At 36.4% G+C, this 27,568-nt stretch overlaps 1 long non-coding RNA gene across 2 annotated transcripts; it reads left to right on the forward strand.

Moving 5' to 3' along the window:
- Window positions 1–1,371: 1,371 nt before the first annotated feature.
- Window positions 1,372–25,718, forward strand: LOC108639641. Of its 2 annotated transcripts, XR_001920634.1 has the most exons (4): window positions 1,372–1,538; window positions 5,071–5,195; window positions 13,335–13,422; window positions 25,327–25,718. It is a non-coding gene; the product is annotated as an uncharacterized LOC108639641 (long non-coding RNA). The 2 variants fall into 2 exon arrangements; XR_001920635.1 differs by lacking the exon at window positions 5,071–5,195.
- Window positions 25,719–27,568: the final 1,850 nt, after the last annotated feature.

Genomic DNA, 27,568 nt, shown 5'->3' on the forward strand with positions numbered 1-27,568 from the left:
TAGAGACTGTAATTCCCCTGAATCTTGGGGGGATAAAAATTGGGTATAAAAATTGGTATGAACCATTAATATTTTGGACAAAAATATTTAGCATAGGGAAAAAGACATGGGATTAAGAAACTGAGGAATTGCCATAGAGTATTGTCCTTGCACCTTAAACTACAGACAACCAGCTTACTAATAGAAATAACTTTTGTCTGTTTGGAGAAAGGATATCTTCACATTTCCACCTGGCTTGTGTGACCAGTCGTTAGTCAATATGTGCCATCTTCATCTGTAAGTTTTGCTCCCTTTTATATTCAGGTTTTCTGAAGAGCAGAATCTCCTGCAACCTCTCAGATTGAATTGCAAAGCATGGCAGTACAGTCATGTTGACTGGAATGACCTCTGCTTTGAGAGGGAAAGAGGTAATTGGGTTTCCAAATTCAGTACTGTATCTGACATCAATCAGCTGTCAAATTTTATTAACTCTCACACCCCGGGTTCCAAGAAGATTGACTGTACATGCCTTTATGGTTGGGAAAGCACTGAAACTCTGACAAGCCTTGATAACCAAAGTTGCTCGAGAGAACATCTTTGGTAAATGCTGGCTCACTTTTCTGTGTGGCCCAGAATTCTTCAAGTAAAGACTATTATCCAAAGCTATAAATATACATTTATATAAAATAAATATATATGTGTATATAGGTATATATGGAGAGTTATTTATCACACTCTAGATAGACATATATATATATGTAATATTATATGCATTTATATTATATGTATATATATTATATATACCCACATGTATGTACTTAATACAGGCCTGTACTTTTAAAAAAATCCAGTCCAATCCAGTCCAATCCAATCCAAAGACACTGTAAATTCCCCCGAAAGGGAAGTCTGCTATAACTTGCCAGAGGAATGGACCCAGGACACTGATTGCATTGTGGCCCAACGGTGTTCTGGTGTTCCTGCCTCAGGACACAGAAAGAGCCAGAGGCAGGGATGTGTTAAAAACATACTAAAAATACTTCTGAGTTTAAAAGCATGCATTACAGGTGCATAAAGACTCAAAAAGCCACTTGCTGTCATTCTAAAGAGGAAATTTTTCGACTTTTAACTCTGGAACCGGTGTAAATTATGTAATTGGAGCATAGGCATAAATAACTCCAATGTCATAGCATTTCCTGCTTTCTATATCGGTTTACACACAACTGCTTAAAAAAGCTCCTCCTGGAGATGTTTTACACTGGGGTGAGCAAAATACCAAGTTCAGAATTTGGATTGGTTACCGTGTTTCTAACCGTGGAAATAATCTACCATCATGGACCTGAAACAGATAATCAGAACAAAAATTTAGTAAAGAGTAAATATTATCAAAGAAAAAAAAAATAACAGGATGTTTTCTGGTTCCTACTGCTTCAGTGCTGCTGTCCAAACACAGATAGCTCTGTTCTTGGAGGAGCTCTGGGCTCCAGCAAGAGATACTCGCTACTTATGCTAGACATCTGCTGTCCTCAAAGAACTGCTTAAATCCTGGGTGTGGAAATCAGGTGAGCAGAAAATATGGCTTTTAATTTCCTAAACCACAAACTATCCAATTAAGGAACCTTAGACCCTATTCAGTGTCTTTGGATAACTTGGTAGGAATCTAAAAATCGAAGTATATATCTGTGGACTTGATAGCCTACCAAAATTCCCACTGGAAGGAAATGCGATGAATGCCAGCTTTGTCTGATGTGATAAATAAGATCCCTAGATCTTTTGTAAATATATGACTTCCTTTATTTTTATTAATATCTAATTGTCATATTCTTATCTCCAGAGTTAACTTGCTATTGTACCAACTGCAGCTGTTACTTGTTCATTCTCCCCAAGACTCTAAAGTCAAACATCCCATCACAGACCTGCTTCACGTAAGGAGCTGGTTGGAACAGTAGAGCTGTAATTTTTATGTGTTCCATTTGTGTTACCAAGAATCTTAGAAACTCAAGTAGTATACATTGTATACTCAGTTGTTTACATGCCAGCAGCCCAGGACTCATTTTAGATTATATTTATTTATGCTTACTTACGGCAACGAGTGCCTTTTTTTCCCCAAAAGTTGTGATTCTATGCTTGATTCCCTGGTTGTTACTTCTAGAAATATTTTGAAGACTCATGTCAGCTAGAGTACATTTGAAACAATCAATTGAGTTAAAAACATGGCAAGTAACATTTTTCTAGTAATTGCTTTACTGCATTACCTTTCTCCTTCAGCCTTTTAAATACCAAGATCATCTTACAAGAAAAAAAAGTCGTAACTTTAAAAAACCAGGTTTGTGATTAAGATATTCATTATGAATTCCACGCACATTGGTGGTTTGCAATGATTTTGTTTTTCCACTTGTTCCTCAGGCAGTAACAGTAAATTTATGTGTTTGTGGCATTTCTGCAGTTCTAACTTTGAATGAGACTCATACCATATATTGCATTATAAATACTGACTTACATTAAGTCCCATGTGTGCCTCTCATGTAGAAATGAAATAGACAGTGTAGTCATTATTCAACTTAATTTGCAATATTTATTACCCTTGGTGGATATGAATGTATTCGTTACATTCACAATAAATGACCTCTGGGTTTCAGAGATGTATTGTCTTAGGAAAGACTTGCAAAGAGTAAATAATACCGTCCCCTTTCTCTCTAGGAAGCCTTTATTTCTACAGTGCCACTATTGTGTCCTGTATCTAAATTTAATTTATGCTAAGCTGAAGGAGCTCTTGATCATGCTATAGTGTGAAACAAGGGTAACATTTGTGTAAATGCAGTGAAAAAAAAAAAGCAACTGTATGACTTACCCTGTTGACATTCAGAGAAAAATGCCTATAAGGACCAGAGGTAGAGTAAACGTGAGATGATCCTGGGTAGTGTAAATGCTGACTTGTCCTTAGGATAAGGAAAAAGCAACAGAGTTCATTATCACTCACAAGCAGGTGGTTTGTCTATGCTGTTGGTTGGTACACTGAAAAAAGTGAACTGCATAAGCATGACCATAACATCAGACTGTCAGGTCCTGTATCATCATGAACTGGAGAATACAGGAAAAGCAGGAGCAGCAGTAGAGTGACAGTTACACACCCAAAAAATAGGCATCTTTCCTAGTGTTTTCATGTTATTGAAAGCTGTTTACTTGTAGGAGTCAGAGCTAACATATTTTAATATTTTAAGTTTAGACTGAAAATGTCAGATGATTCGATTATGCGTAAAACTTTGTATTCAACATTCATGATCCATAGACTAGTATGTCTAGTACTAAGCTTCCTGATAGATGTCAAGAGAAAGAAAATATTGTTATTTTCATTTTAAAGCTGAAAATGGAGTGATAAAGTGACTCACTTGAAGTCCCATGGGAAGTCTGCATTCCTAACTAACATGGACACACCACCGAAAACCCCTAATCATGATCAGTGTCATTGCAATGCACCTGTCCTTAAATTCTTGTCCTTACTGAGTACTGAGGTGCAGTCAGAGCACTTTAAAGGGCCTTTCGACTATTTTGAAATACCTGCCCACTTGTGTATTTTCTCTGAACTATCCATGCTAACTTTCTCCACATTTCTCTGAGCAAGCTTAATTTTTATACTTTTTCTCACCTTTTAAAACCCCTTCCTTACAGTCAAAGGGCAAGTATCAGTTACTGGGACAGACTTCAGAAGGTACAGCCCCATCGAATATTTTGTACTAGCTAATATAGGGTAAAGGTTCTGGTAAACAGGGTTACTAATTAAATGATATGAAAAGGACACTGCTTTAAGAACTGACAGAGAAGTTGGATTTGAGATTTTAAGATTATTTTAAACTAAACATTAATAACATGGAAGTTAAGAGGGAATGGAAAGGAGTTTCTGTGTTAAAAACAAAATAGGAAAAAAAGTGTCATTCTTAAAAGAAATATCTTAGGATACACTTCATAATTCCTGATGTTTTTCAGCAAAAATCTCAGTCTCACAGAAATTCATGTTGCAGGAGGTAATTTTATTCAATTCATAAATCCTTATAACAAAGATTTTTGCTTTGCCAATTATCCAGATATTCATTTCAGAGGAGATAATGAAGTATGTATTTCAGCTGATCTTATTTTAACATTTCACCATTCATGTGACAAAATGCCATACATAAAATCTTACATTGAGTTTTTTATTGGTGTAAAAAAATGATACTTCAAAATATTATGCATGCTCATGAATGGGAGTCTAAAATCAAAACCCATAAAATGTGTTATCAGAGGCTGTGTTTTTCATAAATGGCAGCTGTGCTCTCCTCCCATAATGTCACTGTCAAAGCAAAGTGAGATAATAAACCCCATTTTTCTTTGGCTCATTTTCTTTAAAAATGATATAAAAAGAATTCATACATTTATTACCTTATTGAAATGTTTTTTAAACATTTGATACTTGCAGACAATTGCAAAATGTCCTTTCTCTCTAAGACTCACAATGGCTCACTGAAATGGATCCACATCCTTGTCTGCTTGTCTTTGGCTGTTAGACTGTATTGTTTGCTTTTAATTCAAAATATGGATATTGTAATTATCCGAGAATACTGTAAATGTGTGTAGTACCTTATTGGCTACATTTTGCTCTGAAGCAGTTATGCAGCATAACTTAAAAAGAAGAGCCAAGTCCCGTAATTCTAAACAGCACAATCTTACTAAACAGTTACATTTTAGACAAAAAAAAATTGCTTTATCAAAAATGTCAGTGTAAAAAATAAATAGGAAAATGAGTGAGAAATGTCTATTAAATCAGCCTGAGAATAGTTAAATAAAGTTACTTTCTCTGACTCTGGATTGCTGATAGGATCTTTGCAGAACATAGATAAAAATCCCTCCAGTTCTGGCTCACCTGACTGCATTTTGGAACATATTCAGTGCTATATTTTCTGTTTCTGTGCCATCACATGAAAAATAGAGACTTTGCTTAAACTCTCACGAGTCCTAATTGTTTGCTTCTGATGAAAATTTTTTTAATGGGAAGTATCCTGTAGAGAAACAACTTCCACAGCCTTTGTAACCCTTGAAATTTGTGTGTAATCACTCCAGAGAAATGTCCAGCTCCTGCTTCACCATGGCCAAGTGTAAGAACTCGGTGAGCTCATTGTGGAACTCCACACAGCTCTTTTTAGAGGGGTCAAGTTCAGAGCAAGAAATCCTGCTACACTTATACAGTGAGTACAGGTACAAACATTATTTTACACTCATTCCTGCGGTTTTCTGGAGGGCCTTGTTCCTGGTAGCTCTTTACTTTTTCACTGTTCTCCTTTTCAGCTTTTCTGACCTGTTTTCCCTCTTTTATAATTCTCATTCCTGAAGCAGAACGTGGCTGCAGAAGACTGAGGTCTGGGTGGGAACTGCATTAACAACAGTGACAGGATTATTGCCTGGCTGTCTCTGCAAATGTCTTTTTTGATCTTTACTAACAAACAAACTCACTTGAACTGAGTTTAGTATGCATTTCCAGTGAGCAGAAGCAGATGTGTATTAAAGAGGCCATCCTTGTCTTCAGATTGTCATCTAAGGGATACTTGAGGTGCGCACATGCATAAGATCAAGGATTCATTTTGCTAGTTCAACCATCTCAGGACTTTTACAGATTTAAAACAAAAGACACAAACAGTGGTAAACTACAGCCAGCTGGAGAAACCTGACAAAGCTTCTTCAATCTTGAGGGACAAACAGAAATTAGCAACAATCCTTCTCACCACTGTAGTTTGTAATGAATGCTTTTTTTTTAATTTTCTGAAGATGTCATTTTTTTAAAGGACCAATTTCAGTCATACATTGCAAATATACTGTCTTGCAAAGGAACTAAGAATTTTGACAACTTTCTCATACACTTTAAGAGCAAAATTTTAGAAGTGGTAATCTTCTTCTTGCAATACCTCTATGAAACCCCTTGTGGCAAAACAAGCAGGGCAGGTGGCTGGTCTGAAATACCTAGCTCTTCAGTTCTAACTCAAGACAGCAGAAAATATTATAGAATCATAGAACTGTAGAATGGTTTGAGTTGGACCTTAAAGATCATCTTATTCCAACCCTCCTATCATGGGCAGGGACACCTTCCACTAGATCAGGTTGCTCAAAGCCCCATCCAGCCTGGACTTGATCACTTCCAGAAACGTGGCATTATCACATAAAAATTGATTTTAGAAGCCAGATGCCTGAATTTTGAGGTCTTGGTTTTGATAGTATTTCACACTTCTCCACCGTGTTTTCTGACATGTATAATAGCACCAACAGTGTACCAGTTTTTTGGGCATCACAGGAATTAAATTTTACCTCAGCCTCCAGGCCTGAGCTCCTAATTAGACAGCTGAAATGGGGCTTCCTGTGGTTTGTCCTGATCAGCCAAACTGCTGGGTCAGTATCTGCTTTTTAAGAAACTTAATTTCTTTCCCTAAGTCTTTTATATGTAAAATGAACTCGATTTATAAAGCTCCCATTATTTGCAATTCTGGGTTGAATACCTTGCGTTACACAGTTATTTATATGGCATTGAAACAGCCTTGGGCAAGATTGTAAGGCAGCACTCCTAGTGAGCCCTCATAAAGATGAGATGTTCATCTCATCTGGCAATTGCTGAGAACAAAAAAAGATAAATTATTTTTAATAGTACCTGGAAATGCTACCTGCTAACAATAGAAGCACAATCCCTCTCATGCCTCCCTTCTGTGCTTCCTCTGTAACATCCCCAGCAGTAACCTCGAGGCGGAGCAGCCTTTGCAGTACAGTTGGAATAATGCTGGCAGAAGCACTCCTTGCATTTGCTCTTCCTTTCAGGAATGAGTATGCTTTGTTTATCTGAGCTGCGTATTGGGACTATTTGCAGAGTGTCTTAAAACTTTCAAGAGAGACCTTCCCCACCTAAACCAACCATAATAAAGCAACTCTAAAATTTAATTTCTGCTGGTAAAATTTAATTTCTGCTGAAAGAGTGAGTTACCTTTTACTTTACTACACCAGTAAAATGGATACTAAACATATGTGGAAAGGTCACAGCTGGAATTGAAGGAAGGTTTTTTTTTTTTAATCACTTGAGTCTGAAAAAAATGAAAGTATTCTACATTTGTGGATAAAAGCATTGATGTTTTTATCCTCTCTACAGTGTTGTTATGTGTCGTGTTTCTATGAACTTCAACTCTGTAGCTTTATTTTATTGTTTACAAGTATATGTATCTGTAAACCAAATACAGACTGAGGTTTTTAATGCAGGCTTAGGCACCAGGTGCCACAGAAAGGACATAAACCTCAGTGAGAATGAAGTCCAAATTTAACCCCACTGCCACTAGACATGTTCTGCTCTCTGCAGGAGGTAGGTGTCCCAACACTGCACAGCAAAAGCTTTCACTGCTCCTGCACCAAGGGCAGATCTCACCAAACCTTTGCAAATTGGGCCACCAAATGGCTCTGCCTACTCAGACCTTCTCCACAGAGATCCTGCTCCCCTGGTGGTTGTGGATGGTGTGTTTTAAGACCCCTTTCCTTAAGAAGCGATTCTGGTATTGCAAATCATAACTGGAGTTTGGAGTAACTGAGCTCCTTGCCGTCAGATAATAAGAGAGTGACTAAGGCATCATCTAAATTGAATACCCCAAACATAACAGGTGGCTGCCTGGGTCATGCAGATATGTCAAACCAGGCAGGGAAGGTGAAAATAATTTTGGAGCTGATTGATCTGAATAGTTAGTCAAGACACAGCAGTGAAGAGGCGATAAGAAGCAAAAAGATTTAAGACTTAATCAGCCTGAAGACGTCAGGCTTCATGCCACTAAAAACACAATATTTAGTGACTCACTTTTAGATCTGCACTGAATTAATAACTAAACTAGTCTATAGCTTTTCTTTGGCCATCAACAAACAAAAAATCAGCCACAAATACAAGATCTCTGTGTAGGAAAAGGTAAAATTTAAAAGAGGAACTTGATATGTAATTTTTAAGGCAGTTTTGACTGATGAGGGAAGAGTATAGGCAGGTACTGGCAGGACAAGAAGAATCTTATGCAGAAAGCATGATAGATTTGTTGAGGCTCACTACAATGAATATAGTATACAACAAAGTTATGAAAAGGAACATTCATTAATGTTTTCATTGTCGACTTTGGATAAGTTCCTCTGACATAGAAAAAGTAGGTGGAAAAAAATATTTTCTCAGGAAGATTTGAGAAGACATAGAAAAAGAATGAGTGTGTCCTTCAAGAATGTGGTACTTAGGTGAAGAGAACAAACAAGAAGGAACTAAAATACCCTTTGTAAAAGTTGGTTGGATTCAAGAAGTTTGTTAATTTCATATCATTTGTATGGGAAGGAGGAGGAAAGTTAATAAGGTTTCAGCTTCCTCCACAAAGACTTAGTAATCAAAGGTCATTAGACTATATATCTTACAGTAATTAATGTGAAATGAGTGCAATTAATGATCCTTCGTTAATGAGTCTGTTACATTAGATTAGTCAGCTTCTATTTTTGTCAGATGCTATTTAACATGCTTCAAGAAAGACTTTTTTTCCGACTTCAATCTTCATAAAAATTCTGTCTGGGAAAGGTTTGGAAATAGGAACTACTGATCAAGTTCTCCCAGTCTTTTGGCGAGTTCCTTACTGCCTTTGCTGAAGCAGATATCCACTGAATTATTTTGATTTTGGCTAGCTTCCAAAGTTCAAAGGCCATCAGGTAGGCACTTATCAACAAATCAATGTGTGTTCAACTTCCACTTGGGCCTTTGAGATTTTTACTTCCACTGCCAAATATCTTCTGGGAAAAGAAATTCAAAATGCCCACTCAAAGCCATTCTTACTTCCGGATATTTTTTTAAATGTTACTCTAGGAAACTTTGTGAATTGTTGTTATATAGATTCTGTGCTTGCTCACAATGAGGAGGGAGTGTGCAAGTGAGGATTCACTGATCTGCTGTGAACTTCACCAAGTCATTCACAATTCTCACTGTTCTCCAGCTGCTTCCTACATCCTACCTATGCACTGGGTGTTGTGAAGATCAACCAGTCTCTAAAAAATTTATTAGAATATTTGTAAAGGACACTGAAGTCTTCAGATGGAAAATTTAATACAAGTGCAAATTATAATTATCACAATTCCAAGCTATTTAGTATAAACACACAGCTAAAAGAAATTATTCATTAATGGACTATTTTCATGTTTCACTGAATCTGGATACTGAGTTGCTTTTTCCATTATTGGCAGTAAAATTAGAGCAGCATCTTTACTGTCAGATTTGACCCTTTCATCTCAGGTGATATGAAAGGTCTTATTCAAAAATCAGAAAAACTGTGCTTGCACATTCATTAGTGGTAGTAATTTACTAAACCAGGTGCTAATTTTTTTGGTTATCATCTTGTTCTTTGCGCAGTCCAGATTGTGAAATTCTGCTGTTAGCCCCCTCTAGTGCAAGGTTGATGAAGACTCCCCATAGAAAAAATTCTATAGGAGACTCATTTCATTCAAATTTTGCCTGTATGTGAGGATTAGTGAATTTCCCACAGTGTTTTTAATCCCAGTGACTTATGGTAAAAACATGTGTGTGAAAACTTTATTTCCAAAAGTGCTGCCATGGATGGCATTGCTGTGGTGTGCCAAGAGCGTAACCAAAACTCTATGCCAAGTGAACACTGATGTACTTGAACTTCACTATTCAATACAGTACAATAGTCACTTTGTTTTCACTCCGTCAATTAAGTTTAAAGTACTTTTTTTTTTTTTTTTACCTCAAGGACCAAATAGCCTCAGTTCTTAAAGGCAAACTGAACAATTGCACCTGGTATTTCCAGCAACAGAAAAAGTACTGTTTTTGTGAAGAAAAGATCAATGATCGGGAGAAAACCACTGGGGTAAACCATCCCTTTTATTGATCCAAGATTAATGTCAGCTGTTAAAAAAGAGAAATTTGAAAGCAGTAAAACACTAAAGATCTGGAATTGACAAGATGAAGCAAAATGTCCAGTGTAATTCAATATTCACAAGGATGCTGCTCCAACCAAAGATATATGTACAAATGAATCCTCCAAGGAATGTTGTCCTTACTCAATGAAGTCCTTACTCATTCTACAGTAAGACTCGGTCCAAAGAGGTGTTTAATGTCAGCAGGTAACTGGACAAAGAGGAACAGTAGTATTGTACAACGTGAGAAACAAGTGAGCTCAAGGCTGAAAATACTAAGCCTACAAGAATTGCCCATTGATGAAAATACTGCTTCTAAAGCCCAGAAAATCTGTGAATAAAAACAAGTCTGAAGTTGGAGTTTTATTTGAAGTCAACAGTTGATTACCTACTTCTAAAACATTGTCTTATGCACTCTATCAGTTTAAATGTCAGAAGGCATTACAAATCCCTCAGAAACATGACTTTTTAATTTCCCAGAGGTCCAAGACACTTTCATCAAAAACAAAATTTAATATTGAAATCATACAAAGTCTTTAAGGCTTGCTATATTAGGTTTTAGAATATGTTTTCTTTATTTTTCATTCCATCTCTTTTTATAAACTTTAACATATGATATAATGTATCAAACCACCAAATATAAAGGGAAAAGATGTCAAGTGTACTACTACTACTGCCAGACTCGGAATTCATCTGAGCTCTTTGTTCTGCAATAATCTATGATACTAAAACTTCAAAGATGTTATTCTTTTTATTCCTAAATACCACCAGTTCTGACGTTTTATGTCAGTTCAAAATTGCTATGAAACTATTTGTTTTAAATTTGTGTATTTATCTTCTACATGCAGTATGAATAGGAAGCATGTGTTTGACTTTGGTTCTTTATTGATGTAGTGGTATTTGCTTACTTATTCTCATTATTGTTAGTAACACTATTGCACAAGTTGCAGTGTGGAAGTGTTTCTTACTGAGACAATAAATTTCAATCCACAAAATTCTAGACAACATATTTTGCAACAGCAGACTTTATGGCATGAAGATGAGTTGTTTTAGGAGAGTTTTAGGTCTCCTTCTTGCCCCCTTCCTTAGGAAACACAACCAGAACCACATAGTGTTTAGAGAGCAAATCTGCCAGAATGAGAGGTTTTGTTGATGCTTATTAAAAGGAAAAAAAAAGAACAGAGAAATGAACATCTGAAATAATTCTGTCCAAAATAGCAATATGGGCACCACTCTTCATTGGGTCAGCTAAACAAAAGTAAATAATAACTTCTTAATTTCCTTAATGGCAATGTGATTATCACCAATTCTTATGCAAAGAGGCAAAATAGAGATGAAATTAATTCACGTCTTTAAACTCAGGGTACACCAACAGGTAAGAAATGAGAGCAATTCCACTTTTTATCACCCAATAATGGCAGGTAATCACCTACCCTAGAAAAGCCTGCTCAGTTCAGGCTCCCCAAATACATTTTGTAAATGCCTGTGTTACTCAAAGTTGTTAAAATGTTTGGTAAGAATTATTCATTCAGTTTTATTTCAATGAAGCTCGTAGAAATCCATCCATGACATTTCCAAAGCACTACCCATCTAATCATGGCCTGTGCAGCCGCCTCTCGGCTCTAAATTGCTTGGCAACATCACGTTGTGTGTATAAATAGATCTCCTGTAAGTTGTGTAAACCTGTAATTATAGAAATAAAAACGCAAAAATCAAGCCTGTGAGCATTCCAGTTGCTGATCATGTCTACCTCTGCACAGTGTGGAGCAGGCTTTTATATCTACATGGATCTTCAATTAATATTTCATATTAATTGCGCAAATAATTGAAAACATGTGTAATGGAAGTAATGATTATATTGTTACTGAAATAAAAGTTGCAAAATGTTTCATTCTTATTCCTGAAACATCTTATTATAAGGAATATCTACTGTGATTTACCTCTTCAATCTAGTCATACACAAGGAGAAAACTCCTAAAACACACAAAAAAAAAATCTGAAGTAAATTTTCCATTTGTTGCAGTAACTAATTCCTATCTGAAGAAAACTCTTACAGGTTTGTGCCAGAAGACAACTGAATAATTTGAAATTCATAGGCAAAATGTCTTTCGTTGCTTCATTCACCCTTGGAAAATTAAACAAACAATTCTTGGCATTTTCCAGATAGTAGTTTATTTTGCACTTTCCTAGGATGTTCCTCCTGCAGTGACATCGTTCTGAAAAACCAGATGGTCTTTAAATATTGCAACAAACCCAGTGATCTGATAAGCAGGTGGATTGTAGCATGTCTATCTCAGTCTATCTCACAGTACTTTCTTGAGACACACAAGACTAACACTGAATTCTTAAATCCCTAAATCCAGACAACCCCATGATATAAGCCTTTATATAAACAGCTCAAAAAGTCCTTTAAAAAGTAGAACTTCTTTACTTTTACTCAAATGGGAAGACTGTGTCTTGTTGCTTTGATCTTTAGGTGTTGTGGGTTTTTTCACTAATTTCCAAAATAAATATAGTTAGAAAAATAATATTAATTTTTTTTCATTTACCTGCATGGGTTTTTTTTAGGTTAGTAGGGGTTTATGTTCCTCTTTTTCTGTAGACAATAATCACGTCCTCTTTCAGTCTGAATTTTCCTGCATTTCTCTCATTTTTAGATGAGTTCTTCATCCCTCTGATCCCTCTAATATTTTCTTCTGTACAATTTCCTGTGAAATTTACTCTCAGCCTGTGTTGAAGAGGACATACTACCTGTGTTTCTTTGTTCCACATTGACACTTTCATGGCTGATGTTGAGGTTCATAGTCATCCCATGATCTGCAGACCCTCCTTGAGCTACTGTTCCCAGACCTTTACCACTTTTGTCACTTCCAGCTGATAAGATCCATTTTACAACAGAAATGTATACTGTTGAGCACCATGTGCTTGAACTTGCACTTCACTCCCCAAATCTCTGCTGTCATTCCTCAGGGCTGTGCAGTCAGTGTAGCACAGTGATTATTATTGGTATTTGTGATGCCTCTCACCTTTGTGTCATTAGCAAATCTCAGACACATATTATTGTGCTGATGAAGTAAACGGAGGTTAAGGAAAGCCATAGCATAACCAGGTCATCATGGAAACAGTCCTTGGCAAATTAGTTTTCAACATTTCCCCTCATCTGCTACTTTCCCTTAGACACTTCATTTTTGCTATTCTTTGCACTTTTATTTTTCAACTAGCCCCCATTTATAAACTCTCTTGTAGAATCACATCAAATGCTCCATGAAATTCAGATGCAGGTAAGTTGCTGTATTTCTATCACACAGTTAACATAAAGAAAATTATTTTGGTTCATCTGGCTGCATACTTTTCTGTACAGTACTGTTGCCTTTTCTTCTATTTGTCATTTACCTTCATGCTTTTAATTATTCTTTCAGAGTAATGGATCAAAGTCAGACTAATAGACCAAGGTCAGAAGTGATTTCCTGAACCTCTGTCCTCACTCATCCCTCTTCCTAAATGCAGGTACTTCAATTGCTGGTTTTGATTTTACAGTGCCACTTTAATGGTTGTGAATCTGTTATAGAAATATAACAGCAGAGTCATGCCCCCCCTGGTCCTCCAGTCCTGCAGAAGGGCAGGAATGGGAACGTTATCCTCTGTCTGCAGCTACTGAGCTCCTCCAACGTTACTTTTTCCACCTTTACTGATCATCTGCTTTGCCATTTGCATGCTGAAAGTCTCAAAGTTAAGAGAATTTCAATGCAAATTCAGTACAGCTCTGTACAAACGTGATGGAAAATCCACTGATTTCAATAACATCACCCAGGTTTCTGCAGGTTAATGGTGCTTAAGAGCTTTTCTAGGCGGGGGCCTGAGGAAGTCACACGTTAGTGCTGCTGCGACTGTGAGCACACCATAAGCTCAGATATTTCTTTTACCTCCAGTTTTTCAGCTTCCTTGAGCAGCCAGCAACAGCCACAGCACATGTGCTGGCACCCAAGCAGGCCAAGTCAGGTCTATGACATGAAAATTATTTTTTCATGTTAAAATAAGTAAAACATTTTTATGGAGCTATCCATTCATCTGAGGAATTATCTTTTCCTTTATGCATTCATTGGAAGATGTTTCACTGTTTCCTTAGTGATTTATTTCTGTGAATCTTGTTAGATTAAAGATTGTAAGATTTATTCCTTCAATAATATATTCCATGTGGAATTTAATTGTAGAACAGCAGGGAAAGAGCTGGAACAGAATAAAAACATATGGATGTAATTCAATTTTTATACCCATTTCAAGATTTTTTACCTTTGGGGGCAAGTGTGTTTGGGGATGGTGCGTGGAATACAAGCTATAAATTCTATTTGAATGATCAGTAATAAAAATAAATGATCTTATTAAAAAAATTGCAATTAAGCAATGAAATGTTGCATGACCATATTAGTATGACAATAGGTGCCATGAGGCATAGATATATAGGGGAGTAGAGACAGAGCAACAAAAAACTAATTTTAGTCAAAGAACATTCTCCATTATCCCTAGAAAATTTGGCATTTTTTGGCATAATTTTGGATTTATTTTCTTGCAAATGGAGCTTTGAAATCAAGATGTATTACCATCAGAGGTCTTTTCTAACAGCACAGTAGTAAAAATCTGAAGAAATAAGAGGGCATTGTGGTCAGGATTTGCCCATATTGAGATATTTAAAAATTTTTGAAAAAAAAATTTCTTAAAGGTTCTTTTTAAAAGTGTGATGAAACCCTTTCATAATGGACAAGGTTCTTCTCTAAGGAGTAGTATATCTCACAGGGTAAACCATTCAAGAGAGACATTTTGGAATGATGTGCAGAGACCTGGAAATCTCGTGGCTTCATGTCTTCCCTCCACATGGCCACTTCAGCACATTTATTTTTTGCTGGGTGAAGCTTACTACAAATAATTCTTGATGCTTTTATTACTGAAGCATTTGGAATCCTTAGGCATGGTCTAGGTCACTGGGCTGCTTGGTAATGTACAGAGCAGAGTAAAAAGTTGGACCACAACATAAAACAGTGCTGTACTATTGATCGACTCACCAACTCTACCACCCCAGCAGCCCAAAGGCTAATTCCTTGGATTCTCAGCAAAGGAGAGTTTCAAAGAGGAACCTGCTGGGGTGAGCTATGATGCTGAAGCCATCAGGTGGATGCTCCATGGAAGTTGCATTGACCCTCTCATTGCAGGATGTTGCTAGGGAAAGTGTCCTCCCCCAGGCAGGTATAATGAGTTAATGTGAAAATGTGAAGCCCTTGAAAGTGGGAGTTGTATTTGAAGTCATGGGCGCTGGGGAGCTGTCAGGGTCACACCTGGAGAGAGGGAACATGCCAAGACCAACACAGTAACTGTCCAAGAGGCTAATGGAGAGGAGAACAAAGTGTATTTAAAGAGGCAAAAGCCAAGTGCTGTTTGAAGCAAGACACTAAACTACAAGTCTAGACAAGAATATTCATCTCTATTGAGAACCAATCAATATAAATTGCAGCACAATTGAAATCTCAGTCTCAGTGAAAGAGAAGATGTTCATTCTGTTGGAAATGGAATATTTCTGTGTGTATCCAGCTAGTGCTTAAAACTGGAACAAGTGAGGCAAACCTTCACAACTCTGGATATGTGTAAGCCAGGATACTGCATTCACTCACTTCTTTTGATCTGACATAATGTTAAAAACACAGCAAAACATGTGACACAGTTTTTCAAACAGTTATATTTTTTAACAGGAGAGAATAGTTGTGTTTCATATTTTTCTTCTACTTTGCACCACTTAGAAAGATTCTTCTCCGGATCTGGTCTTCTTTATATTTCAACTTTTCCATCTGTTAAATGGCAGAGAAATTACTTATTATTTATGTTAAGAGGCAATGAGTGGATCTGCTAAATAGTTTGAAAATCAGCAGTACCATGGATTTGATTTTTAGGCACAATGAGTGGCTCTGATGCCAAATGGCTTTAATAGAACCAGCAGACATCGAACACTAAACGTACAGGTCTTTAAGTGGTTTTTTTTTTTTTCCCTGGGTTAATATCTATAGCTGAAAAGCAGATAATTTGAATTTTATAATTTCAAGTTTCTTCCCATAACTTTTAGCCATAAGGTAATTTTCAAATTTCTCATCTGAGTTACAGACACATGGATCAAGACCCAGTCTCCATCCCAAGCATTAGCATTTGTTTCTGCACTTTAATCCTGGGCTTTTGGCTTTTTACTAGTGATCTCACACGCATCATATTTCCATTCATAATTAATAAGCAAATATTTCATTCAGTGTTGTCAGTGGGTAGTATTAACATATTGTACATCATGAGTTTAAATCAAAATAGACAAAAACTAACCCTTGCTATTATCTTAGGAGATTTTACAGATGTCAAACAGGCTGGAAGATACCTGAACATTATTTTTATGGAAAAGATGAAAGTGTTTCACAGCATATTGATCTGTACCTGACCATGAATGATTAATATCCTTTAGGTCCAGCTTCAGACTTTTTTTGATAACAGCCAAGAAGAAACCTATGATCTCATATGTCATATCTATTGATAGATCAAGAGATAGCTATATCTATATCTATATTATATATAGATGTAGTTGCCTTTATCATGTCACATCCTGCATTATAAATCAAGGCTTGGCAAAAAAGAAGGTACAGAGATGCCAGATTTCTAATGTATTTTTTTTAGTATTTATTAATTCTTATTTTTATTTTTGACTGAGATTCACTTGACATATCACTTCCTTAATTTTCCTCTGTATTGAAAAATTGTCAATTCTACTGAGATGTATTATAGAAAGAATGCCAACTCCCCATTACTGTGCTTGAAAGAGGCCCTTATTAAGGGATTTGGTTTTTAAAATCTTTTTGCCTTCTAATATAATTAAAACAAGTAAAAAGGAAAACTTGAAGTTGACTAGGAAGTTGAAATGGGGAAAATGGGGACAAAGGCTGAGTAATTCTTGCAAAACAAGGACTTGCCTTTGTATCTTAACTGAGCATTGGAGACTTCATGTTTCTGGTGAGAAGGAAGAGTAAAGTCAGTATATCTCAAACCGCCACACTTAAAATTGATATATTAAGGAATGTAAGTTGCTACATTAATCATCCTTTCTCAAAATTTTCATAGAACTAAGTATTTATTTCATCATAGAGTTCATATTGTTCAAGGATATCCAAAGGTATCTTCCCTTTTCCCTAGCTATCATTTCTGACAAATGAACCTCATTATCTCAACAGAATAATTCTGCTTTCATTGCCATGCACTGTAGATTGCTTTTAATGCCTAGATTATGTTTCCAGTCTAATACCTAGAAAAATAACCATTTTGAGAAGCTTTCAAAATAAGTCTTATGACCAAGTCAGACTGCAAAGAATGTGTTGGGTTTTTTTAAGGAATGACACTTAACAACTGACTAATATTGGAGCTGCCCAAGTCTTGCGCACAATTATACATCCTGCTTTATATTGGTGCTGGAAAAAGACTAAGTAAAAATTACTGTAAATATGTAATCTGAGTAATTTGATATGTTAGCCTGAAACATTGCCTGACTGTCACATCCTTTGTGAAGCTGTCACTTTTCTGGAGTACTTATATTTCCATTGCAATAATCCACTGTGAACCAGTAACAAAAGACAGGTAAATATGGAAATTATAATGCCTGAGGAAAACCTGCTCAGTACAATGAGAACCAGCTCAGACAAGAGGAATTCGATTCTCTTCCTCTCCTTCAGAAACACATTCAATTTGGCCTCATGACAGAAAAATTGGTTTGCCTGGATGTAAGAAGGTCTGGGACAATTGCATGGCTCATATTCTAAAGGTAAAATTACTGCCTGCTTTTTCTGGTGCTGAAAACTGAGTCTTTACCCACCAAAACGCTTCAAGGCTGGCAGGCTTGCTGGAGTCTTTGGGAGACAGAAAGTTGATCTTATTTGTGGTAATATCATTTGTGTTCACTGTACCTACAATCTCAAATGGGAATTAATCCCTTCTCTTGTGATTGTGTGTCATGCATTGGGATAAACCTGGTGTGAAGTGAGGCAGCTGACAGCTCGATGACAGTATCACAAATAGGGCTGTGGATACATCCAGCTTAAACTGCTGGGAGTTTTTAATCAGAGAAGCCTGAATTAAATTCTTGAGAAAATGAAATTAAATTTATTCCCCACCACCACTGATCAGTTTAAGAACAAGACAAGGCATGAATTATTTGTATTTTCTTCCAGGGCTTTTTGTCAGATCAAACAGTTAAACCTGGGCTCTACCTATCTGTCTATCTGTTTATTCATCCAGCTGTCTGTCTATCTATGAGTTCTTGGCCTGTTTCATAAAGCAACAAGGCTGACATTTCTTGGACAAAGGCACACAATAATTCATGAGCCCTAGTTTTTCAAGTAAGAGGTTTCTCCTAGAGACCATTATATGAGGCGAAACCCAGCCACAAACTTCACAACATGAAGTAAACAGACTTTTCACAGAAGTGACTGTTTTGTCCTTGTTGGGACAAAAAAAATCCACTGGGATTATATAATTTCATAGCTCAGAAATTAATGTGCCACATTTCATTAGGGTCTGTGGCTGTTTCACTGCAGAATATTTTGTCTTCTTCATTACATCTGCAACACTGCATTTAGAAGTCCAAAATGGACCACTCTAGGATATGGCTACAGCACGATATCATCTGACAAACTGCATAATAAATGCCATGAAGAAGGAATGTATAGCCTGCCCCTAAATAGCCTTTCACCACATGCCAACAAAACTATCTGCATCTGCCTGATTATAGGAACTTGTAATGATTTTCTTGTCATGTAGCTTTTCCTTCACTGAGCTGAACCACGACTGCTTGAATGTTGTTGAATTGTTCTCATGTTAGTAGCCAAAGCTGTTGACTTCCCTGGCCTCTGAATACCACTAACTGTACACACTATATGCTTTCAGTGGATTCCAAAAACTGCATGGAAAGAGACATCATTCTCATTGGCTATAAATGCAGGAAAATCCCCCCTGGTTTAGCTTACAGGAGTAAGCTAAAATTTTACTCATCTGAATGCACATACCCAGGGTATTCTCATGTAAAGGAACACAGCATATGGCTGGGACAAAAACCTACTGAGTGGGAAGAGGAGTGTACAATGGATGCAAAGAAACTCTGGAAGTTAATCTCAACTGTAATATTTCAGTAATTATCTCACAGGAACACTGCAGAGAGCTGGCAGCTTTTTATAAAGGTTTTGTGTAGGCTTTCCTTAGTGAGTATGAAGAAATAGTGTTCAGAAAGATTTGCTATAATTTTTAATAGCTTATTAAAGATTATTAATGGTAATTTATTCAGGTTTTCATAATGTTCTCTATCATAAAATATGCACAGTAAGGACCCTGTAAGTGCTTTTGGTCAGTATGTCATTTCAGAAAGGAATTTTCTGAGGTTGTGCCAACTGACTTCACTGCAGCCACACTGAAATAATTATTCAAATATCTTCACTGGAAACCTTTCCTTTGGCATTTTATCATTGATTTTATTTTGATTCATCGACTTGGAGTATGTCATGGTGATACTTCAGTATTTAGACACCAAGGCTCTGCATCACTCATGTAATTTCTGACAAACACGGGGCTTCTCCCAGACTTGTGAATCTTTATTAAGGTTTGCTATATACTTCAGACTCCTCAGAAAACAAAAAAAGCTGTTGTTTTTATAATTCCCTATCATACAGTCCAACTCTTTGAAAAATCACCTGCTGTTGGTCTCCATATGGTAACAACCCACTAACTGAAGACTTACATGTGTTATCCACCTTTATTTAAAATCAAAACTCTCTTTCTTGCTGTAATATAGGTAATTATATTATCTGTATATTCCATTTTAAGGAAACAACTTTTCCAACAGAAATGGCTCTTCCAAAGTATTACTTTCCCAGGACTAATATTATTCCTTTCCCCCCCACCACCTTTATTTCTTCTTTTCTTTTATTAGTAAACTGCCAAATGAGTCCGAAGTTGAAAAATGCAACTAATTCATCCTTACCTCATGCCCTGAGGGAATTTATTTCTGTAAAGGGATCTTTCCCAGTCAATGTCTTCTCTATTTTCTGAGCAATGCTCCTTTTTACCTTGCTGACAGGTTTGAGAATCTTGTCTGAAAAAGATATGATAAAATAATGATATTTTAGTAATATTGTGTAAGGAGAGAAAGCATATTTGACTTTCCTGTCTATACATCAAAGTGATTCCTGCCCCCCACGCCCTCAACAAAGTAAGCAAGAACTGAACCCAAGGTCCCAGAAACCCTCCTACTTCCTGGAGGGAGTTAATGAGGGCATTTGTGCCTTCTTTCTTTCTTCCCTCCATTGTTTTCTCTGCAGTACGTCCTCCTCTGTGAAGAAGTTATTTTTGCTTGACATGCCCTTTATAAATATTCCCTGAGGACTCTCTGCTAAAATTGTCTGGTAGTTTAGACAGCTTTTTCCTGTTGTGATATTTAACCTTCTTACTTGCCTAACTTGGTGGCAAAGCTGTTATTTTCAGCTTATTGGACAAGCTTTTGGGTCTCTCTTCTTTTGCCCTTTTCTTTCTTTTTTTTTTTTTTTTCCTACAGAGCCATGTTGCAGCCTTCAGAATTAATTAAAATCCTTTCCAGTTCAGCCAAATTTCTTTATAGAGCTTTTATTTAGCTTCTAATAACTTTGTTTACAAAAACTGATCTGCCCTGACAATTCCCCGGGTTTATTTTTTTAAGACAAAGGACATTTTAAAGTGCATTCTGAGAAAAGTGTTGAAATGGTTCTCCATTTTTAATAAGTATCTGAATTTAAATTGTGCAACTGCAATTCTACTGCTTTTAAAAAGGGTGTTGTTTGGCACAGAAAGTGAATAATGTAATTCAAAATGAGAAATTATTGAATAAGACTGGACATTTTCTGTTAAATGAAGGACAGGCAAGCCATTTATCAATTTGAATTGCTTTAAAGGTACATGCTTCATGATGCTAACCTACTAAATTTGTTGTCTCCCTTCAAACTCCTCACGCTGGGACTTCACACCTGTCAGTAGTTGCTGGAATGCAGCACTTAGAACTTCTGATCTCATGGTAGACTGGACTCCCTGCACTGGAAGTTGTATGTACAGTTGGGATGGGAGAAGAGTCTTTTGGAGAAAGGAACATTTTCATTATTATTATTTCTTTTTAAATCCAGAATAGTCTGGGGAACATGCCTGAACTCGTGTTTGTGGACTTAGTGATTTTCTCTCTGTTTGACCAAACATCCACATGTAAAACAAATATGTGTCAGTTTACAGATCATAAGACAAGTAAAGTGTTAAAGATGCTGAGTGAATGTCAGTTATTTTTTAGAGGAGTGGATGTAAAGTTTTGTCTGAGTGCAGGGATTCAAAATTTTGATGATCTATGAAAGTCTTGGCCCAGAATTTTAAAACTATGCCACTTTAGAAATATACATAACAAACTTCCAGGGCATGCTTATCTTTAGCCTCAGTGTTTCACAGTGCAGGTGGCCAGGTCAGATTAAAGCACAGATACAGCTCTTGTACCAGCCCTCCTCTAGTTTCCCCAAACATGGCCTTTCCATTGAAGGGAGAATTTGCTGCAATGTGGGCAAGTTAAGTCAAGCACGAAGATTTGCCCAAGGATCACGCAAGTCCTGAGCATGGATCGACACTACTCACATTGATTCAAACAAGTAGGGAGAAAAGGCACATGGGTGCAACCGTGCTGAGTGCAACAGGAGTATGAAAAAATATCTCTGTTCAGAACAAAGCTTCCTATTTTGAGTGTGTTTGTGTGCGTGGTTTTTTGCAAACCCCAATTGTTCTTGTAAAACAAAGAAAAAACTCTGTAGAGAAAAAAGTCTGTAGAGTTGTCAGGACTTTAAAAAATATATTTCAAATCTATGGGAAAAAAAAGTAATTTCATTGTGTTCTATTTCTTGAGATAATGCAATGTAATAGCTGTAACAGTGCTGGTTTCATTTTGATATATGCTTTCTTAAAAATGTGCCCATCACCTTAAGTAGCAATATTTGCATTAAATGATCCATAGTTAAGATTGTAATGTTTAACATGATATCATGAGAAGTTGTACCAGAAGGTAAAATACAGTAAAATAATATTGATTCTTTTAACAAATCAATTTAGACAAAACTTGTAGAAACATAAAACTGCCAACTTTATGTTTATGCGATATACTTACTTTAGCAACCAAAATATAGATACATATGAGATGGAACAAAAAAAAAATAAAATGTTACTCCTTTTTTTTGTATTACTGCTCATATTATCAGTCAGTGCTATCTGACATGGAAGATAGATGGTGAATAAAGTCCAGACAACAGTCTCTGCAAACTGAGACTAGAAAACTCATATTAAAAAGAAAAAAAAAGAAAGACAAAAGAAAGAAAAAATGAAAAATTAATCTTCTTTGGGTAGCAAATATATTTTTTATGGAGAAGTTATTTTCACAAAAAAAGTTTTCACCAGCTGGACAAGAGGAAGAATATGAATGTCCGTAGTCTGGCCATATCTTTTGAATTCATTGGATTTTATAAGTACAGGGTTGAATTTCAAATTATATAAAATAAAAAAAAGAGCAATTTTCAAAATTTTATCTTCTTTTCTCTTTCATATCTGGACTCCAGTTCCCCTTCCATCTGCAATGGATTGATACCAAGTTTTTATTCTCATGGAAAGGAGTGTCTTGATTTTCTTGCTATTATTAGCTATTATTTCTAAGCAGAGAAGATTCAGGGCTTGCTTGGGAGGGGCATTTTCATCTTGAAACCCAAGTTATTTAAAAGGTGTAAAAATCTTCCCCCACCCCTCCATCCCAGTTCTCCACATTATGCTATGAAAGACTAACAAGAAAAGCCTGTCAAATCCCACAGTCTTTCATTGATGATTGACCCTCCAGCAGGAGCAATCTGTGATGGATGAGGTGTAGGGTGAATCACACAGAAACTGCATTAAATTTTCCTTGCCAGTTTTAGAAATTACTTATCAAAAGGCCAGGCAGGGACAGTAGATATAGAGCAAAGTATTTTGTATATATATATGTGTGTGTAGATGGTATATACAGATGCAATACATGGTAATTGAAGAGTTTCCAATTTGTATAGCAACTTTTCTGCATAAATTGTTCTGCATATGAGTTATGTTTGTTTGGGCTTTTTTTCTTGACAGCCAAACTACTAAATGAAGACTGTCTTGGAGTTACTGAAGCCTACTGAAAGTGGGATATCTGAAATGGCACAGCACAGCACAGCAGTGTCCATGAAATGCAGACAGGCTTCTCAAAATTGCAGTAGTAAATGGACTACTCTAATTACTATTGTCAAAGTTTGCTAGTCTTAGGCTGAGCAGTACCATTTTCTGTGAATAGTCACACTGAATTCACACAGGAACTTCTCCAGAATGATATGACAGGAAAACTGACAAGAAAGTTAACTGAGAATTTTGAGTACCATATAGTAAAGCAGAATGCAGTAAACTTGGACATATCTCTGTGGTGCACAAGATGTGTAAAGGTATACTGAGGGTATAATTAAAAACTACACCACATACAACTCAAAACAGGGTAAGAAAAACTGCCTTTTGAGGTCTTTACAGTGTGAGTGAATAAAGACAAAAATAATGGAAGTCTGCTTTAGCTGTGAGAGAGTCTGACAGATATCAAGGAGCCTGTATGAGGGACGAGTCCTGGGAGTCCTCTCAGCAAGAGAGGGAATTACTGTTAGATCTTAGATCTGTAATATTTTCCTTGTATTTTTGCCTTGAGAACAGGAGAGTCAGCCAGACTCCTGTGGAAGAATCTTAATGGATAAAGAAAACAAACTCATTTTCAAACCCCAGCCTAATTTGTGGAGGTGGAAGTCAAAACAAAGAGTTGTCCTATACTTCTGAGTTTTACACAAAGCAGGTTTGACCTGCCACTACTAGGGAGGAATAAATAAATCAACCCATGAGATTAGCCTCTGAGGCATTTTTGTGACCTGATCTTTTCCTTAAAAGCAGCAAATCCTCCACTCTGGAATGAGTTTCTTTTTGCAGCAGAACAGATGGAAATATCAGCTCTAGTTGTGCTATATAAAGAACATTTTTGTCTCCATTTCCAGTAATATGATAATACTTCAACATCTTTTGTATTAAAGCCTAATTGTTAAGGAAAAATATTTAAACATTTTTAGTAATTGACATTTTTGAATTTACCAAGACAACAGAAAACTTTCCTAAGCTATTTTGTTCCTACACTTGGTATGTACCCATGAAGTCAATAGAGTAATATTAAAGCTTTTCCAAGCACAAATATGCTTCAAAACATTTCCAGAAAGTGAAAGAATTGAAACAAAGGAACATAAATATGGGAAAAGTGGACTGATGAGAAATATAAAAGTTACCATTAGCTTTAGATTTCACTTCACTGTTAATAACATACCTCAAGATATTGAATTAACCCAGAAGTCAAGTTACTACAAATTCATGTTTACTAAAAATTTGTTGTACAGTGCTTCTGTACAACAAATCCCACCTTATTCAACAACTCTCCATATTTTTGGTCCAGTCAGAACTTCTGGGAAACTATCGAGAGGACAATGAGGTGAAGGAAGAGTCCTACTGGCTATTGAGATTCAGAAAAGTAAGAGCTTTTATTAGCTCATAGGGATTAAAAATATACTTACGTATAGCTCCTTATAATTGCCAGTGTAGTAGTATGGCAGAAGGAAGAAAATATTTATAGGTCCCAAGGGCTGTAACTTTTTTATTAGCTTCTTGGAAAGATATCTTTGGTGACTGGAACAGCTGCTTTGGCCATCTGAAGGGCTGTGTTGTGCTTAATGCCAAATAACACCTGAATGACATCGGCGAGGTAAAATCAATTTGCTTGTTTCCTGTTGTCACTGTCCTCCCTTCCTTCTTCAGAGTCAAATGCCACTGCTTTGCAGAGGAACTAGAGGAAAGCTTTTAGTTTTCATTGTCTCTGTGAGCCTGAACATTACTCCCTGCAACACGCTAATCTCCAGTATTGGAAAAGAACAGGAAACTGTGAGTTTAACAAAACCCATCAACCTGAAACTACTTTGCATCAAAAAAATCTGAATTTGGGACCTGTCCTTGATTTTACAGTGTCCATGAAGTTTTTTAGTTCAATTATCTTAGTCCTTTTGAATGCTCTACTCCCCCTCACTCTGTGAATCTGTGCAGATCCCAGAAACTGATGGTGGTTTGGTTGATCCCAAACCACTAACGTGTTAGGACGATTTTGCTAAATGTACAGGGAAATTGGTGAAAACAATAAGCACAGAGTACTGACAGATGAACTAAACAACCAACATGACATAGAAAACAAGCAGTTGTCCTTTGTGAATTTTTTTTATTATTTTTTAACAGGCTTGGCTGGCAGAAGCAGTGGCCATGAACCATTCAGATGAGGATTTGAGTTCTAAGAAGATAGAGCATCTCTAACTTTCATCACTGTACTGAGGATTTTTCCTTATGCATAGAAAAGGCAACGTCATTTATCCTTGACTGAGAATCACCGGTACATTTCAACAATGGAATTAGCTATTCACTGCATTACAATGACTTGCTTTCTGTAATTTGCCATTAATATGCTTCTACCTGAACAGTGCAAAATGTGAATTAAATTGCCACAGGGAAAAATAATGAACCTGTTCTTTGATTTAATCTAAAAGCGGACAGTTATAGTCTCTTTCCTCATAATAATGTTCTTCCCTCTCTTCTCAAAAATTTTACTTTAACTTGTCTAGGTTTTCTTTTCAATTCAGGATAAAGTGCAGCATGTAATGTGGCCTTCTTTTGACCACTTTTAAATTTATAAAATATAAATATTTAAATGAATCATATAATGTTATATTATATATAAAATTATATAATTATGTAAATTATTTTGATATATCAAATAATAGAATTGTTAAGGTTGAAAAAGAACTCCAAGATCATCAAGTCCAACAATTAACCTAACACTGTCAGGTACACCACTAAACCATGTCCATAAGCATCACAACTACATGATTTTTGAACATTTCAAGGGATGGTGATTCCACCACCTCCTCATAGCTACACATTAAATTAATTATTATGATAAAATATAATTTCATAATTAGAATTTAAAAGTGGTAACAATAATTAGTACTGGTTTATAAGCAAGTCTTTTGCCCCTTCCCCCATTCCCACAATGAAAGGGTTCAGTTGAATCTCACAGAAAAAAACCAATGGGGAGATCATGCTGAAGAGTGATTTTTAACATATTGCCTAGTCCAAAGCATATCTCTGCCATACCTCTGTCTAATACTGTACCTCTATAGATTGTAGTGCTTCCACGAATACCCACACTTTTGCTACAGTCTGACAAAGCAGAGATAAACTTTGCTCCTTCTCCTAGCTGATCTCTGTCCTCGTGGAAGACAACTGCTTAAATCATCTAAAAGGGAAAACATTCTTATATCTGGCTCCACCAGCTGCCTGCCTCTTCTCTGAAACAGGAAAGAGAATATTTCATGGCAAACTGTAAAATGCAAATGCCCAAAATACATAAATATGTTCTTTGAATAAGGCAACATATACTGATGATGTTTTATGCAGAATATTTTTTCTCTCTCTCTCAAACTGTTATTTGTTAGATATTTGTAAAGATCTGAGGCATTAGACTCCTTTTTATGTGATATTTTTATGTGCATTGCTAAGTGGTCTGTCTGGAAAACAAGATTATGTGATCTGTGTTGCATTTTTTGTACCATCCTTTAAGTCATAAATTCAGCTTGTTTGTGATAACAGCAAAGGTGTTGGTAACACATTCCAAGATATAAAATAGCCACCTGGCATCAAACTATTCCCATCTCACATCTAATAGGGCTCCTGTTTTCATTGACAAGCCTTGATACAGAAAGGAGTGGAGCAGGAACAGAGTCACAGTCCATAGCGGATCTCTGGACATATGTGTTGTTTTTCCTGCTATTGGTGGAGGGATGGTGAAAGTGGTGTTGGAGTTTCCCATTGCCAAAATAAGTCATCTCCCTAATGCAAATGCCTGCAGCCCCTCCTGCAGGAATCAGTGCAGGGCTTGGCTCTTCAGGGCCGTAGTGGAAAGGCAGCAGGACTGATGTCCCTTTGCCCTTGCCAGCTCCTTACTTTGTCCCTGACTACAGCTGGTTCTTGGGGTATGTATTTAACTTAAAGAAGAATTTTGAGAAGTCTCTCTTATATGTGTCTTTCATAGGACATACAGGATGCATTGTTTTTATAGTTAAATATGCTAATGCTGAAAAAAACCAACTGGGTGACAAGTGTATCCTAACTCATTCTGGCTTTCTCATGATCTTAATGAACATTATTTCTCTATAAATCATTTCTTCTTGCTCCAACTTCTGCTTAACAGGACATTTTATCCATTTCTCTTAGTTTTCTGTCGTGCAGTGAGGCAAATGTTTTCCTGGTGATGGACAACATCATATATTAATAAAACCACTTATATGGTATTTATTATTATTTCTTGCTTTTTATCTGCTCCTCTTGGAATGCAGCGCACAGACTGGGCATGGTAAATAAGTCTCTTTTATCAGTGAACATTCCTCCATATTAAACCTCTCACTCATTCTGGAATCTACAGGCA

Source organism: Manacus vitellinus, unplaced genomic scaffold, assembly GCF_001715985.3.
Source record: "Manacus vitellinus isolate BGI_N305 unplaced genomic scaffold, ASM171598v3 scaffold_22_pilon, whole genome shotgun sequence".
Classification (NCBI taxonomy): Eukaryota; Metazoa; Chordata; class Aves; order Passeriformes; family Pipridae; genus Manacus; species Manacus vitellinus.